Source organism: Dermacentor albipictus, chromosome 1, assembly GCF_038994185.2.
Source record: "Dermacentor albipictus isolate Rhodes 1998 colony chromosome 1, USDA_Dalb.pri_finalv2, whole genome shotgun sequence".
Classification (NCBI taxonomy): domain Eukaryota; kingdom Metazoa; phylum Arthropoda; class Arachnida; order Ixodida; family Ixodidae; genus Dermacentor; species Dermacentor albipictus.
The window spans coordinates 320,105,392-320,119,550 of NC_091821.1; the positions used below are offsets into that span (position 1 = coordinate 320,105,392).

General features: G+C 46.8%; 1 protein-coding gene across 5 annotated transcripts in view; it reads right to left on the bottom strand.

The window, feature by feature from the left end:
* Positions 1–14,159, bottom strand: part of LOC135903884 (kin of IRRE-like protein 3) — a 612,412-nt gene that overhangs the window by 127,219 nt on the left and 471,034 nt on the right. The window contains exon 1 of one of the 5 annotated variants that reach the window (XM_065434343.2): positions 12,732–12,958. The exons of 3 other annotated variants lie outside the window; for them this stretch is intronic. The gene's annotated coding sequence lies outside the window, so the exon portion shown is untranslated. Of the gene's footprint in view, positions 1–12,221; positions 12,498–12,731; positions 12,959–14,159 lie in introns of those variants that run through there. One more of the 5 variants, XM_065434351.2, reaches the window with a different exon arrangement.

Genomic DNA, 14,159 nt, shown 5'->3' on the forward strand with positions numbered 1-14,159 from the left:
ACCCTAGGTGGGAGGATTCCTTATTCCAAGAACCCTCTGGCTTGAGCTGCCTCTTTGGCCCGGGCGACGAGACTGCGTTGGTCGTCCAGGTCATCGGAGGAAAGCTTGGCCTCCCACGTTTCGGTTATGGTATGGATCTGCGGTGATTTGGGGCGCTCTTCTTGTGCTTCTATGGGGCGGCTTTCTTTGGAGTCGTCTTGTGGAGCTTGTGAGGTAGGGTCTGTGGGTGTGCCACGCAGTGGGCAATCCTGGACCATGTGTTGCAGGGTGTCTGGAACGTCGCAATGGGGGCATATGTACGAGTACTGCGTAGGATACAGTCTGTGCATGATTATTCCGTGCACGTAGGTGTTGGTCTGTAGGCAGCGCAGGATGACTTCTTCCTCCTTGCTTAGATTCTTGTGTGGCAAAGCGTACGTTCTTCTGCTGAGTCGGTGGTGTTGCAGAAGCTCCGAGTACTTTAGGGCGATGTCATCAACGTTGGTGGCCGGCCTAGTGTGGGATTGCAGGAAAGCCCGGCTGGTATGCTCGCGGGCAGCGGCGTGTGTCGCCTCATTTCCTGTCATGCCCTGATGGCCTGGAACCCAGTCGATGTAGGTGTCGGGGAGCGGGGCGCGTGCGATGTGATTTCTTAGTATCTTGAGCGCTGTTTCTGATACGCGGCCTTTTTGATAGTTGCGAGCTGCTGCTTGGGAGTCTGTTAGTATTACTGCTACTTCAGGGCAAGTTGTTATTGCTAGAGCAATTGCCGTTTCCTCTGCAGTCTCTGAAAAAAAAAAACGCTAGTGTGACATCTCCCCTAGCTCGTTCAGGTTCAACATATGTAACGATATCCAAAATTGGATCCATGGTGCATCGCCGCCTTCGAAGTCCTGTCATGTGATCGGTAAGTGCTTCTGTTTGCTCGCACCACGATAGAAGCCTAGTGTCAATCTTTTTCTCCGTGACCTTGCATAAACAGCTCGTCAGGCTCACAAGACGAAAAGACAAGAGAACGAGAAGTTTTAGCAGGCTTCAATATAGGTATCACACGTGCTGTTTTCTAAGATTCAGGGACACACTCCTTTTATTCGCAACTCCTAAGTTACTCCTGATGTCAGTCGTGTTGCATAAACGTACAGGAGCTGAGGTATGCGCCATTAAGTACTTCTTACAGACTGTAGAAAATATATCAAAAGCCTCAATTTTGTTACGATCAACGCCACCTACTTCGCTTGCTTTAACAAGGTTGGACTTTGCACAACAGGAGCCTACACAAGAGGGTCACATACTAATGTAAAGACAAAGAAATTGTTACTCCTCATACTGTTATATACAGGGTGTCGCAACTATCATGTACCAAGCTTTAAAAATACTGAAATGCTACTTAGTTGGATAGAACCAATGCAGTGTTGTTTGCCGTCGCTTGGAGATACTCTGACTATTTATTGCATTCCGCCTAATTACTTGATTAGTCTTGAATTACTTGAATTTCTTAATTAGCCTTGAAGAAGACAAGTCGACTTGTCGAAACGTTGGCTCCAGCATTCACCTTGTTCACGTTTTGCTCATTGTCTTGATTTGTCTTAATTATTTATCAGCATCTCAAACGTTATAATTAAATGAAAAGTGTCAATTAGAAAATTGTAGAGCAACATGAAACACTCCCAATATAGCTTTCTGTTGCTCAAGACGTGCTGCGCAATTGTATTTTTGCAAGCGTGAAAGAGGCCCGCAAACACATTTAGATTTGTCGCGCAACTGGCCGCTCGAGGCACTTTGCGCGTATTCGCAGGCTTCTTTCACGCTCAGAAAAACACAGCCAAATTGGATACATTATCGTTCTGATGGCAGGAAGATTGCCCAAACTATAATTTTCAGACTTTTCATGCCCATTCATGAGTGTTATGTGCTTTTCAACACCAAAATTAGTCTGTTGCGCTTGTGAAAACAAAATACACTACTCAACCTGATTCACACTCTTTATTTTCACTAAATGATTTTTCATTGTGGACGTCCTGTTTGTTTTCTAGGAGAAGGAGCTCAAGGAAAGGCTGCAGAAAGCGCTTCCGAGCAGAATTTTAAGAAAATTTCAGAACATCAACAGCGATTAAGAAAACTTTAACAAAACTAGTTCCCATTGATTGGAAACGAAACACAGGGCACACTGAGTAGTGCTGCGTGTTACTGCAGTGCTGCAAATAGGTCACCTAATTCAAGCTATTATTCTAGTGCGCAAGTTATTGAATTCTGATTAACAAGTAATATCCGTGTAGTTAGTGTTTCCTCAAGATGTACTAAAGTGACCTGTGTGCGCGTGGATGAATGCACGATAAAGTGTACCGCACTACATCATACAGGCACCTCAGTGTCATTTCCGATATGAATTCTTTCTAGACCTGCCCATGTAACCGCAATTTGCTACAATGTATCTAACTCGGAGAATTTACGTTAGAATCTTCAAAAAACGCCTCAGTTCACGTTCTTCAACTACTATAAGGCTTCATTAAGAATACGCCTCACCTCCTTTGTGACCCTATGAAGAATATTTAACGGAAATGACAGATGCAAACTTTGTTGTTAATATCGCTTAGAGACAATCTAAAGACTAAAATGCAGAATGCGAGAGAATTCTACTGTAACCACACGCTGATAAAAATTCCTAAAGGAAAACCCATCCCGGTTCTGGAAAACAGTTGTTCCTCCTTTTCGCAGCTCAACTTCAATGTATGTTAATCGACAATGTTGTTCTAATGATGTCATGATCTCGGAATTGTCCAATATTTATTTTATATCTGTTAAATCGACTGTTTATTGCGACATTGCTTCAGCATGTTTTTCAAATCATTAGACGACGTTCAGGGGAGCTCGAATCCTTTTACTACGCATCTGTATGTCCTCTTTCATGCGTGCACGAACGTGCCTGCTTCAAGTCCGCTGCTTCATGAGTATCGTGGCTCACCAAGTAGCCCATCAGTGTCTATTAAGACATTTAGTCATTGGATTCCCGGCGCAAAAAAGCTCTCCTTTTGTCATTTCATATGCACGTCCACTGCATACAATCATGCCCTCTTCATTTGCATGCACCTGAATGCATGTCGGCAGGGCAGTGTAATCAGCACAGTTACATGCGCATTTTCGGTAATGCATGTGCGTTAATCTCACCGGCTTCACCACGCGGCGCCTCATTGTGAATTGATTATTTGGACGCGATCGCTTACGAGCGTCCACAGTCTACGTATGCGCCAAGCAACATTACATAAAACATTTCTATATTTTGTAAATTCTGTCAGTGTTAGCTCTCTACTGCACTTCCACGTCTATCTCTCTTATCGAATGCTCCAACTAGGGCCTGCAAGGTACACTAAATAAACAAGAGTTGCAGGGCTGCAAAATGACTTGGTGCTAATTAGGACACTAATGGCTAAACCGACTTTTCAGTGACTTGCGCAATATGCATGGTGAACTCAGGATGGGGTCAGGGGTAATTATAAGAACCTGGCGCAGCTTGCTCGCTCGATTTCGATGTTTAGCAAGTGCTCGCAAATGATAGCTATGGTGGAATAATTTGGGAAGAACAAGAAACTACAAACTGAGAGTTAGCAAGGCTCATACTTACCTAATTCTTACGTCTCCATTCATCAATAAATTGAGAAGGGCTTACAGCCTAGCCAGGAAAGCTGGAACAGTTTCGAAGATGCTATCACAGTCGTGTCGTCTGGACGGTTACTTTGATTTATCTATACACCAGAAGTGAAGACGCCAAATTGTAGTTTCTGTAATGGAGAAATGGCATCTGCCCAAGTCGATTCTGAATAATTCGAAGGCCCACCACGTCAAGTTGGTTGGAAGCAAACACTCGTAAAATGAAACAAACTGTACCCTAGCGGCGCTTTTACGGTTCTTCAGAAGCTTTGCGCTAACGTTACAGCTTTGGCTGGCCGACCTTTTCTTGCGCTGTCTCGTCTCATTGCTATAAAACTTAAAACACAAAGGAAAAATCACCTCTGAGTCATTAATTTTCCGTCAGCCAGACGTTCGGTTTTTGCGTATTTCTCTGTCACGAAGACTGCCGGAGTAAATTAACCGTGAACATTAGTTGCGACACCGTATGTTCCGGTGTCGCAATTTTCTCGTCTGTGAAAGTTGGAGCAAATTAAGCTACAATTGCCCGTCCGTGACTTTGTGAGTCGCAGTGCACAAGATCCATAAAGTTGCTAAACGGGAGCAATTAGACCTCTGGACACTGGTTTGCATATGAGAACGGATCTTTATTGAAGCAGGTTTTTTTTTCTAGTGTCTGTTGAATTTGGAATATAAAGTCCAACTCATTACTTAACGATGCTTCTATAGTGGAATACCGACGACGATGGAGAGAGCAATATAGAAGTGTTAGACAGAGTTGAAGAAGAATGTGGAGAAGAGCTAACCAATCTAAATGCGCAGTGGCTCGGTGAAGCTGTTCGAACGAATACTCCCAGCACTGGCTCCCACATGAATGCCGTGGACACCAAGAAGTGGATTAAAGAGCACGTACGCCTATTCTAAACAGGAGAAAATGGGAACAGCAGCAAAGTTAAAAATAACAGTTCGCCAACATGTTACACTCCTGTAACACGTGAAGGTGAAAGCCTGCAGCACACGTGGTAATGCATAAAGTTATGCGATCAGAAGGGTCAGACTTCGTGCAAGACATAACAAGCCGCAGTGTGAAGTTAACGTATGGCACTGTAGGTCGAACCCCTCAACGACACATGCCACCGCCTAATGCACTAACTAAAAGTTGTTTCGTTCTTTCGTTCGTTCTCTCTTTTTCTCCGTGTTTCTTTCTTTCTTCTTTCCTTCTTTGTTCTTTCTTTCGTTCTTTATTTCTTTCGTCCTTTCGTTCTTGCTGTCATTCCTCTCTTCTTTCGTTCCTTCATTCATATTCAGGCATTGCATCTTTGCTTGCTTACGGTTGTATGAGCGATTCCTGATGATGTTATTTTTTGCTTCACTGCACTAGACACTGCTTTTTTTTTTGGGGGGGGGGGGGGGTATGAGCCATTGCAACGAGGCACTTAAAGACTTTCATCTTAAAATTCAGTGACGAGGAGTGGTGAAAGGTGACACACACTCACACTGAAAGAGATTACACGAGTTTCAGAGCTTGGTGAATATAAACGAGGGCTAGTGAATATACGTAATGAAATCACCTCAGAGAGCAACCACCACACGGTGACGCAGACACGTCCCTCCAGCATAGCCAAAGAAGCTCGTGAATTGCCAGTCGATAAAGAACCGCGAGGAGATGTAAGTTACAGAAACATTGACACATGCATTTTGTTGCTGCCCTTTCTATCTCATTCTTTTGTGAAGAGTAGCTATGCGCGCAATTTTCAAAGACTAAGATTGCAAATGCTTCAACAAGACAAATAAATAACGACGGAGTTGTTAATATTGACCAGTATCAAGTTTCAGTCATCGAGAGCGGCATAAGAGCTAGCCGACCGCCCCGATTATTGGAGTGGCGTGATAGAATTTATATCCGAAGCAAGCATTGTGCATTATTTAAGATGCTCCAACCACAGTGAGTCTTATTATATATGCATAAAACTGTGTACACAAACGTGCGGACTTAATGTATTGTGCTTATATTTGAAGAGAAACTAGCACGTAAACGCGTTTCGCATATTTGAGTGGAGTAAAACTAATATCCGTTTCCGGTGAGAGTCACCACCCGGGAACACAGGAGCATCGTAGCTCTTTACCGCTATGTGTGTATTGTTGCGTTAGTTACGCCTTGGTCTTGCACGAGAAATGAGCACGCTTTTATCTCAGCGTCCAACCAAAACAAATATATTATTAGATATCCTAAAATATTGTTCGTTACACTTCACAGGCAGCACCCGGTGGTATATCACGACGAGTTATACGTGGCAGTTACTAGCTGTAAATTCTGCTTTTCGATAATTGTAATCTGGATGTCAGCGTATCCGGAAACTCATTCGACCCATAGAGAATCAGCGCTTAGGGATAGCTTTCACATCAATCTTCTTCAAAGAAATTCGACAACAGTATTCATGAACGCAAGCAGTGCAATCCGCTCTGAATTTCTTTTTGACGCGGTTTGAAAAGACCATGAGTGATAACTAACACACTGCCAACGACTGTTAGTGAAGCTGTCGACGGTGGTATGACGACAGTGGGATGACATCACTGGAATGACACGACGATGAAATAAACACGATGGCATCATGACGCCGGAATGACTACGACAGAATGACGACGATTGCACGACCACGGTGGCTTGACGATGACTGTATGACGTCATCACGGCGACGGAATAGAGAAGAAGCAATAACGAAGATGGAGCAATGATTCCGCAATAATGACATTGGAATGACGACATTGCTTACAAGAAAACTACCAACGTCTGTATTTCACTAGGAATCTGTTTATGGCTTTTCCAATAACCGAACGTTTAGAATACACGCGAGCGCATTCAAGTATAGCGAAAGGATGAACGTACGCACCAACAAGTTTGAAGATGTCGCCTATGTATACTGCGGACAGTGGAGAACTCACAAAAGGCTATATTTTTATTACTTTTATTCCGTCCCAACATATGGACACGCTTTCTTCATGGTCCTAAATTGAGTTCGTCATACAGGCAGCTTGCGAGAAAGGACAGCTTACAAGCGCCTGGGAGACGGAGAACAGAAAGAGCATAGCCGTGACCAGCAGACTACGCCGAGTCCAGGCGGCCGACCTAATTAGGCAGTGGGTGGGTGGCTGCTCGGACTGAGCGAGCAGCTGCCTGCTCAGAAGCGTAATGCAGCCGGCGATCAGGTTTTAATTAAAGGAAGGCAGGCGGCCGCGAGATGGCGAGCGATATATGCATTGGCCGGCTACCGAACGCTTTGGGGACCCCGTTATTATGGGTGCTTTTCCCGTCCTCCCGCTGGCGTAACTATGCCACCCGGGGCCTCAGGCGATGCATAAGGAGACGAAACTTGGACGCTTTGTCACGCAGGCACGTCATCTGAGAAAGCTAACGATAAGAAGAAAACAAATTGGTAGGTGACCCTACTCTTTGACTTAGGTGTCTCTTAGTGGCACTTGCAGCTCGGCGTTGGTGTTATTTAGGTTAACTTTAGACGAAAGCGACGCACGAACCGATCTCGGAGGCAACTGTTTTCCATCACTTAGCCCGTTAAGTATCCTGCCATCTTCTTGTTCATTTTACAGAGGAGATCGTTCTACATGCACACAGAAAATGGCCCGACGTCCGAGCATTACGGTAGCCGAGGAGTCCCTCAAGGGGGAGTGCTTAGCCCGACTCTTTTCAATCTCACCCTCAGTGGATTAGTTTACAACCAGCCAAGCACCGTACGACTTTCCATCTATGCGGACGACATCTGCATTTGGGCATCAGGTGTGACACGACTTCAGCTTCGTGCTCGGCTTCAGAAGGCAGCCACAAAGGCATCTTGCTACCTTCGTCAACAAGGACTTGAACTTTCATGCGGAAAGTGCGCAATGGTGGCATTCACGAGGAAGCCAATGTCTGGTTACGCCGTATCTATTGACGGACAACTTATACCATACAGCAGAAGTCACAGGTTCTTGGGAGTCGTAATTGACAGAGACCTGTCTTGGACTCCGCACGTCAATTACGTGAAAAAGCGGCTGACTGCTATCTGTCACCTGTTCAGGTTCCTTGCAGGAAAAAGTTGGGGAGCATCTATACATGCTATGTTACAGTTGTACATGGCGTTGTTCGTTGGATTCCTGCGATACAGCCTGCCTGCAATATCCAACACCTGCAAGACTAACCTGCGTATGATTCAGAGTATTCAAGCCCAAGCCCTTAAGATATGTCTTGGCTTACCACGCAGTGCATCAATGGCTGAAACCATTGCCCTAGCGCAGGATTACCCGATCACGACGCACATTGCCGTTGAGACAATGCGTATGCATCTCAGGCATTATGCTAGGACCCCTTCCCACCACTTGGCGGGCCTCACTGCTGCAAGGCCCTGCTCGACATTTATCGGTATTGTCAGTGCACATCGTGCGTCGTTTACCTCAGGGTACGCACCTGCGGCCACGCCAGCGTTTCCTCCGTGGTGTTTGAGTCGTCCACAAGTTGAGATAATGATTCCAGGACTACAGAAGAAGACAGATCTACCGGCCCCTGCTCTAAAACAGCTGAGCTTACTTCTTCTGCATGAAAGGTACAGAAACCACGTGCACATCTATACCGACGGATCGACTACGTCGTGCAGTTCTGGTGGTGCCGTGGTTATACCAACGCGAGGAATGACACTGCGGTTCAAGACATCGCATGTCACGACCTCAACGGCGGCAGAACTAACGGCCCTGCGTCGAGCACTGGAATTCATTGATTCGGAAAGACCCAGAAAATGGGCTGTGTTCTGTGATTCAAAACCGGCTTTACAGTGCACGCAGTCAGTTCTCCGACACGGATGTCATGACCAATTGACATACGAAGTCGTGAAACTTCACCATGACGTCCAACAAAAAGGCCACGAAGTCGTTTTTCAGTGGGTACCTAGCCACAGTGGAATCAGTGGCAATGATTCCGCCGATAACGCTGCTCGCACAGCTCATCAAGAAGAGCACAGCGTTCCGATTCCGCTTTCGAGGACTGACGCTGCAAGGCAGCTTCGACACCTGGCACGTAGCCTCACAGTGACCGAGTGGAACTCGCAAAACTTACGACTGACACGACTACATCGACTAAACCCCTCCCTGCAGCTCCGACCTCCACCCGGACTTCCTTGACGTGAAGATACGCTTCTCTGTCGCCTTTGGTTAGGCGTGGCCTTCACAAAGGCATACTCTACATTAATTGGAGTGACTGACAGTGCAGCATGCGAGGTCTGTGGCACCGAAGAATACATCGACCACCTGCTGTGCCACTGTCCAAGATATGCCCTAGAGAGACAAGAACTTGCCAAAGCTTTCCAAAAACTGGACAATCGGCCGCTTTCTGTGCAGGTGCTCCTGGAACACCGCCCCCATCGCCCGTCGGCCCATAAAGCGGTGAAGGCACTTTTGTGTTTCTTAAGGACGACGGGTTTGTGCGACCACCTGTGACTATTAAGGCAATTTCTGTAAAACCGCACGCGTCAGCGAACTTGCCGCAATTTCCTTCTTTCCTTCCCTCCTCTCTCTCCCTGTGATCTTTGCTTTCCCCTTTCCCATTCCCCCGGTGTAGGGTAGCCAACCGGACGTTATTCTGGTTAACCTCCCTGCCTTCTTCTTTTCTCTTTCCTCCTCCCTTCTTGTTCATTTTAGGCGCTTCAGTCTGGAATGAACAGAATTCTAGACACAGTAACTCAACTTGTAACTAAACTTGTGCTCTGGTATCATATCTAAAATGAAGCCCACGAATATTTATTGTACTATTATTTTTCAATTTTTTCTTATAATTTTTTTATTTTGTCCCCAGTCATCTCAGCCATATTTAATTAATTCTAATTATTCCAGACACTTCAGTCTCTCAACTTGTAACTAAACCTATGCTTTGGTGTCATATGTATAATGAAACGCATGCATTTTGTAGTGTACTATTTTTTCTATTTCTTTCTGACGTATTTTTGTTTCCTTCCCGGTCATCTCAGGAGATGAACCGGAAGTGCTGCGCAAGAAACCAGAGTGTCGCTCGATGCTCGTGCCGTTAAAAAAAAATCAATGATTGCGCATTGCTTAGAGCCCTCGGTTAAGGCCAATCCACACGACGGACCAAGTCCGCGGGCCGCTCGGTCACGTGATGCTACGTCACGGCCCGGCGAGGTCCGGTCCGGCGCAGAGCACATCCACACGGCGGACCGCCATAGCAGACGGCAGAGCAGACCAACCAGCTACACCCTCGACCAGAGTGTTATCATTGTTATAATTCCGGCTCGAGTCCCACAAAGCCGGGAACTGCTCAACGAGGTATACAGAATGAAAAAACCTCCCCGTCACTCCAAGAGGACATGGTGTTTAAAAATATATCTGCTGCACGCACGTGTAGGCGGAACGGCGGACATGAAACGATTGGCTTGACTGGCTTTTGCTGAGCCGAAAACTAGATTGGATTTGGCTGAAGACACTGTGTTGCCGGACAATATTCGTTGGCTAAACCAAAATCGCTGCGGTTTGCATGCGGTCCGCCGCCAAAACGGAAGCGGGAAAAGCCTCGGCGATTTGTTGGACCGCGAGGGCCGCGGTCTTGCGCGGGCCAACGGCGGTACGCACGAACTAGTGACGTCCTATCACGTGATGCGCGGACCGCGGTCTAAAAGAGCGATTTGGTCCGTCGTGTGGATCGGCCTTTACGGAGCAGTGGCGGTGTGGCAGAGGATCGAACCTTTAGCGTGGCCACTTTTCTTTCTTTTTGAAGATGACGTGATTTGTGTGCCATTTTTTTTTGCCACGGCTTCCTGATGACTGCGGGATCGCACAGTGAGTGAAGTAAGGCTTGAACATTAAAAAACGCTCCATCTTGTCCGCTTCAATACCACAGGGTCCATCCAAACGTGAACAAAACAGGTTGGTTCCCGTAACGGGGAGTGCCTTTTCATAGGGAGCATTATCAGTATAGGCATGCACAAAATAGGAATTTGCCCGAGAAAGACTCAAGAAAACGCTTGCTTTATAGCTCAAGTGTTCCCTAGAAGGGTGCCTTCTAAAGCTTGTACTGCATCTGTAATGGTTTAAATTGGCACTTGCAAAAATTTCGTAAAGTAGCTTCTAGTCTGTGAATGAAGACATTAAGACGCCTTGTGTTTCAGCAGGACCTATATCACTAATTTTGCCATTATGTTTTGCTGTGTGTGACGAAGCAGTTCGAAGCACTAATTTACAAGGAAGAACTTAGATTAGATATCCGCCACGGGGGCTCAGTGGCTGTGGTTTACAGCTGCTGAGCACGAGGTCCAGGGTCCACTTCGTGGCCGCGAAAGCAGCATTTCGGTGGGGTTCAAATAGAGAAATCCCAGTTTCGCCACAAGGGACAAGCAATGAATGCGATAGCAACACGTTAGGATACTACCAAAAGTGTAAGACTCGTCCTTGTTTTGACAGCATGAATTGAAGTAAACGTAAGCTGACAAAATAAAGACCAGCTGTTGTAATAGGAGTCCTTGGTTTGAATCCTGCCATCGGACAACTTCCTTTACGTTTATTAAGTAAAGCGAACGTCTTTCTTAGCGACTTCAACACCACTTTTCCCTATGGGGCATGTTTCAAATCTTTTTCCTAGTTGGCCTGATCTCGGAGGTGGTGCATAGCCGCGCCAATAAACTTACACAATTTTCATGCTCGAGCTCTGCTGTTTCGCACTTTTAATATTTGCGTCTGAGCAGATTTAAGATAAACGGCATGCGCTGTCGGTGTTTGGTTTCACGAAAAGTGTTTGTGGGCTGATATTCTCAAAATTCGGAGGGATAATTTTATCAGGAATGTAAGACCTGGCCTGAGCAACTTAATTGATAGAATGGTGTGGCAATATAATCCGCATATAGCATGACATGGCTTAGATTTTGCATATACCTAAATATATATGGAAGCTAACGGCGACACCGATGGCAAAAGTTCGTTTATATTATCCATATGATTGCTATCGCAATAAAGCTCTCGTGCACCTAGTTTTAGGTGCACGTCATTGAAATCGAGATGGCCTAAATTTAATAACATGGAAGCCGTCACCTATGGCGTCCCTCATAAGTCAAACCACTGCAGCGTTCCGGGAAGGTGAGACCCACAATTCATTTGTATTACATGTCGCATGAAAACTTTTACAGTGCACAAGCCTTTTGCTTTGTTTCGGAACCCAATATTAGTAGCTCACCGTGCTTGCTACATCTAGCAAGCCATTAGGGGCGCGCGGAAAAATTGGCCAAAATCCAAAGCCTGTCTTTCTCCCAAGCCTCTAGTACGAGAGCTCGCAAACAGTGCTTCTTAATGACGACTCTTCCTGCGAGTATCATAATTAATATTATTGCGATAATCATCTACACCATAACTATTTAGCACGAAATGCAACCGAGGTAAGGAAAGAGCAAGATTCACAAACGGGGCATGTGCATTCTGCAAACCGCCTGCCACTGTCCACTGCTTCGAAGCTCCGACGAAAGTGCCTTTTCCCCTCCTTTACGTCAGTGCATGAGGGAATCCATTCAGTATCTACGCCACAAGCGTAAAGGCCAGAATACTGAGTGACTGAGAAACTGTCGGGTGGTACTTACCTCAGCACTTTCTGTTGTACACGCGAGCGATGGGTCAGTTTCCGTCTAAAAGAGTCGGCACTGACACGTTTCACCTTGAGTGGTGCAAGCCCCGATAACCCGCTGCAACTGAGCGCAGGAAAGATCGTTAAGTACTGAAACAGGTGGACGTGATAATGTGGGTGCTGCAGGACAACTGTAACTGCGCTAGCTTTAAAACGTTTAAGTGTTCATCCTGTCCGGCAGGCAGCCCCGTTACCACCGTGGCAGCGAACACCAACTGTAGGCGGCGGTGAATGCCACGCCTCTGTTCTGCCACGCGTGAGCGTCGCGCGTCCGGCAGACACGTTCCATGACAGTGGCGTCCATCAATTATCTCTCGTTGTGCTTCTTTTGTTTGCGTATTATTTAGTTCTCAAAACCTCTTTTTTTTTCTTTCCCTATCGCTATGCGAGCCTGAATAATGAGCACGCTACAAGGGAGGCACTCAAGGTCTCAAATAAAGCGATAGCAAAGGCTGACAATACGCACGTTCTCCCATCGGCGCCGCTAATCACTCGACGAGTGGAGAGGCACGAGTGGGTCATGGAGAGCAAGATCGCACGCAGGGCGGGTGCTGTGGAAGGGTTTAGAGGCGGGGCCTGTCTAATGCTGAAAATACGCAAAGTGGGTTCATAATATATCACCCTCTACATGCGCAGCATTGGCAAAACGGCTAAGAACGCGCAAAAATCGCCACTTTCCGGAAGCATCTGGGCGCTCCGATTCACATGTGGTGGGCACGGAAAGTTGAGTAAACCGGAAAGTGCGCGAAGTAATCACATCGAACGATATCAAGCGAGATGCATACGCGGCAGGCGAACACACTTGCGCCGGCTACAGCAAACACAATTAAGATAAATGCCCATTAGTATAACCGGGGCGCGATCGATTTGCCCTCACGTCGTTACATGGCGTGCGAACCAATGCGATTTTGAACAGCCGACAGATACAGCAAAGCAGGCGCTGTGAGGTGCGGTGGAGGCTCATGCGTGGCACGCGTGATGGAAGGCCGTGTCCACAGTGTGCGCGTGCGTAGTAGGCGTCGCACTGAAGCACACAGCGGTGCATGTCCGCTCGCATGATACTCGCCCCTACAGCTACGAATCACCCACCCGCACGTTCGGGCCGTTAAGGTGCCAGTTTCTTGCCCACTAGCCGGCTATGATTAACGCACAGCTGCCTTGCTACGCGGGCGCCACACTGTTCCGAGCCTAAATTAAGACGGCTGAGGGGCTAATTACCAAGTACCTCCGCCGGAACAGGGCTGCCAGGCCGACATAAGGGTATGCATACGCTTATACGCTGTGTACGAGTCGACGCGTTCCGAAAGTTCTCACGGGGTGATGTAACATTTACCGTTCCGCTAATTCAGGCGTTAGTTTAAGTTTACAAGATTACATAGGAGTGCGCGTGCATGTGTGTGCGTGTGCGTGTGTTGGTGTCAAGGGACAATTTATAGGCTTCTGTAATGCCGAATTCGTTATTCGTAATGAAAAGAGAGTTTTGTAAGGGAGAAAACTAAAGAAATTGGCAAATAGGAGTGGCGCCACCAGTTGTGAAATATGGTATATCTCTCATTTGAGGTCAGCACTTGTTAATTTACAGAGAGCGGCTATGTGCCACCTCTGCGATCGACATCGCTTTCTCTGTTTACAATCGCCGCGGTGACAACCACCCTCTCCTGCTCCAGTCGACGAGACTCAAGTGACCGTGTTCGCGATCCTGAACACAAGCAGCTGCCCGCTCCACTCATAGGGCTCAAAAATTGGGGCAGAATCTATGGCGCAATTCCTGTCGACAGTAATGCGGCAGCATTGAATCAAAATAGCGACACAAGCTACTGCCACCGTCGAAACGACTTATCTATGAGGCGTGCACTGCAGCGGAACTCCTCTTTCGGGTTTCCCTGAGAACACC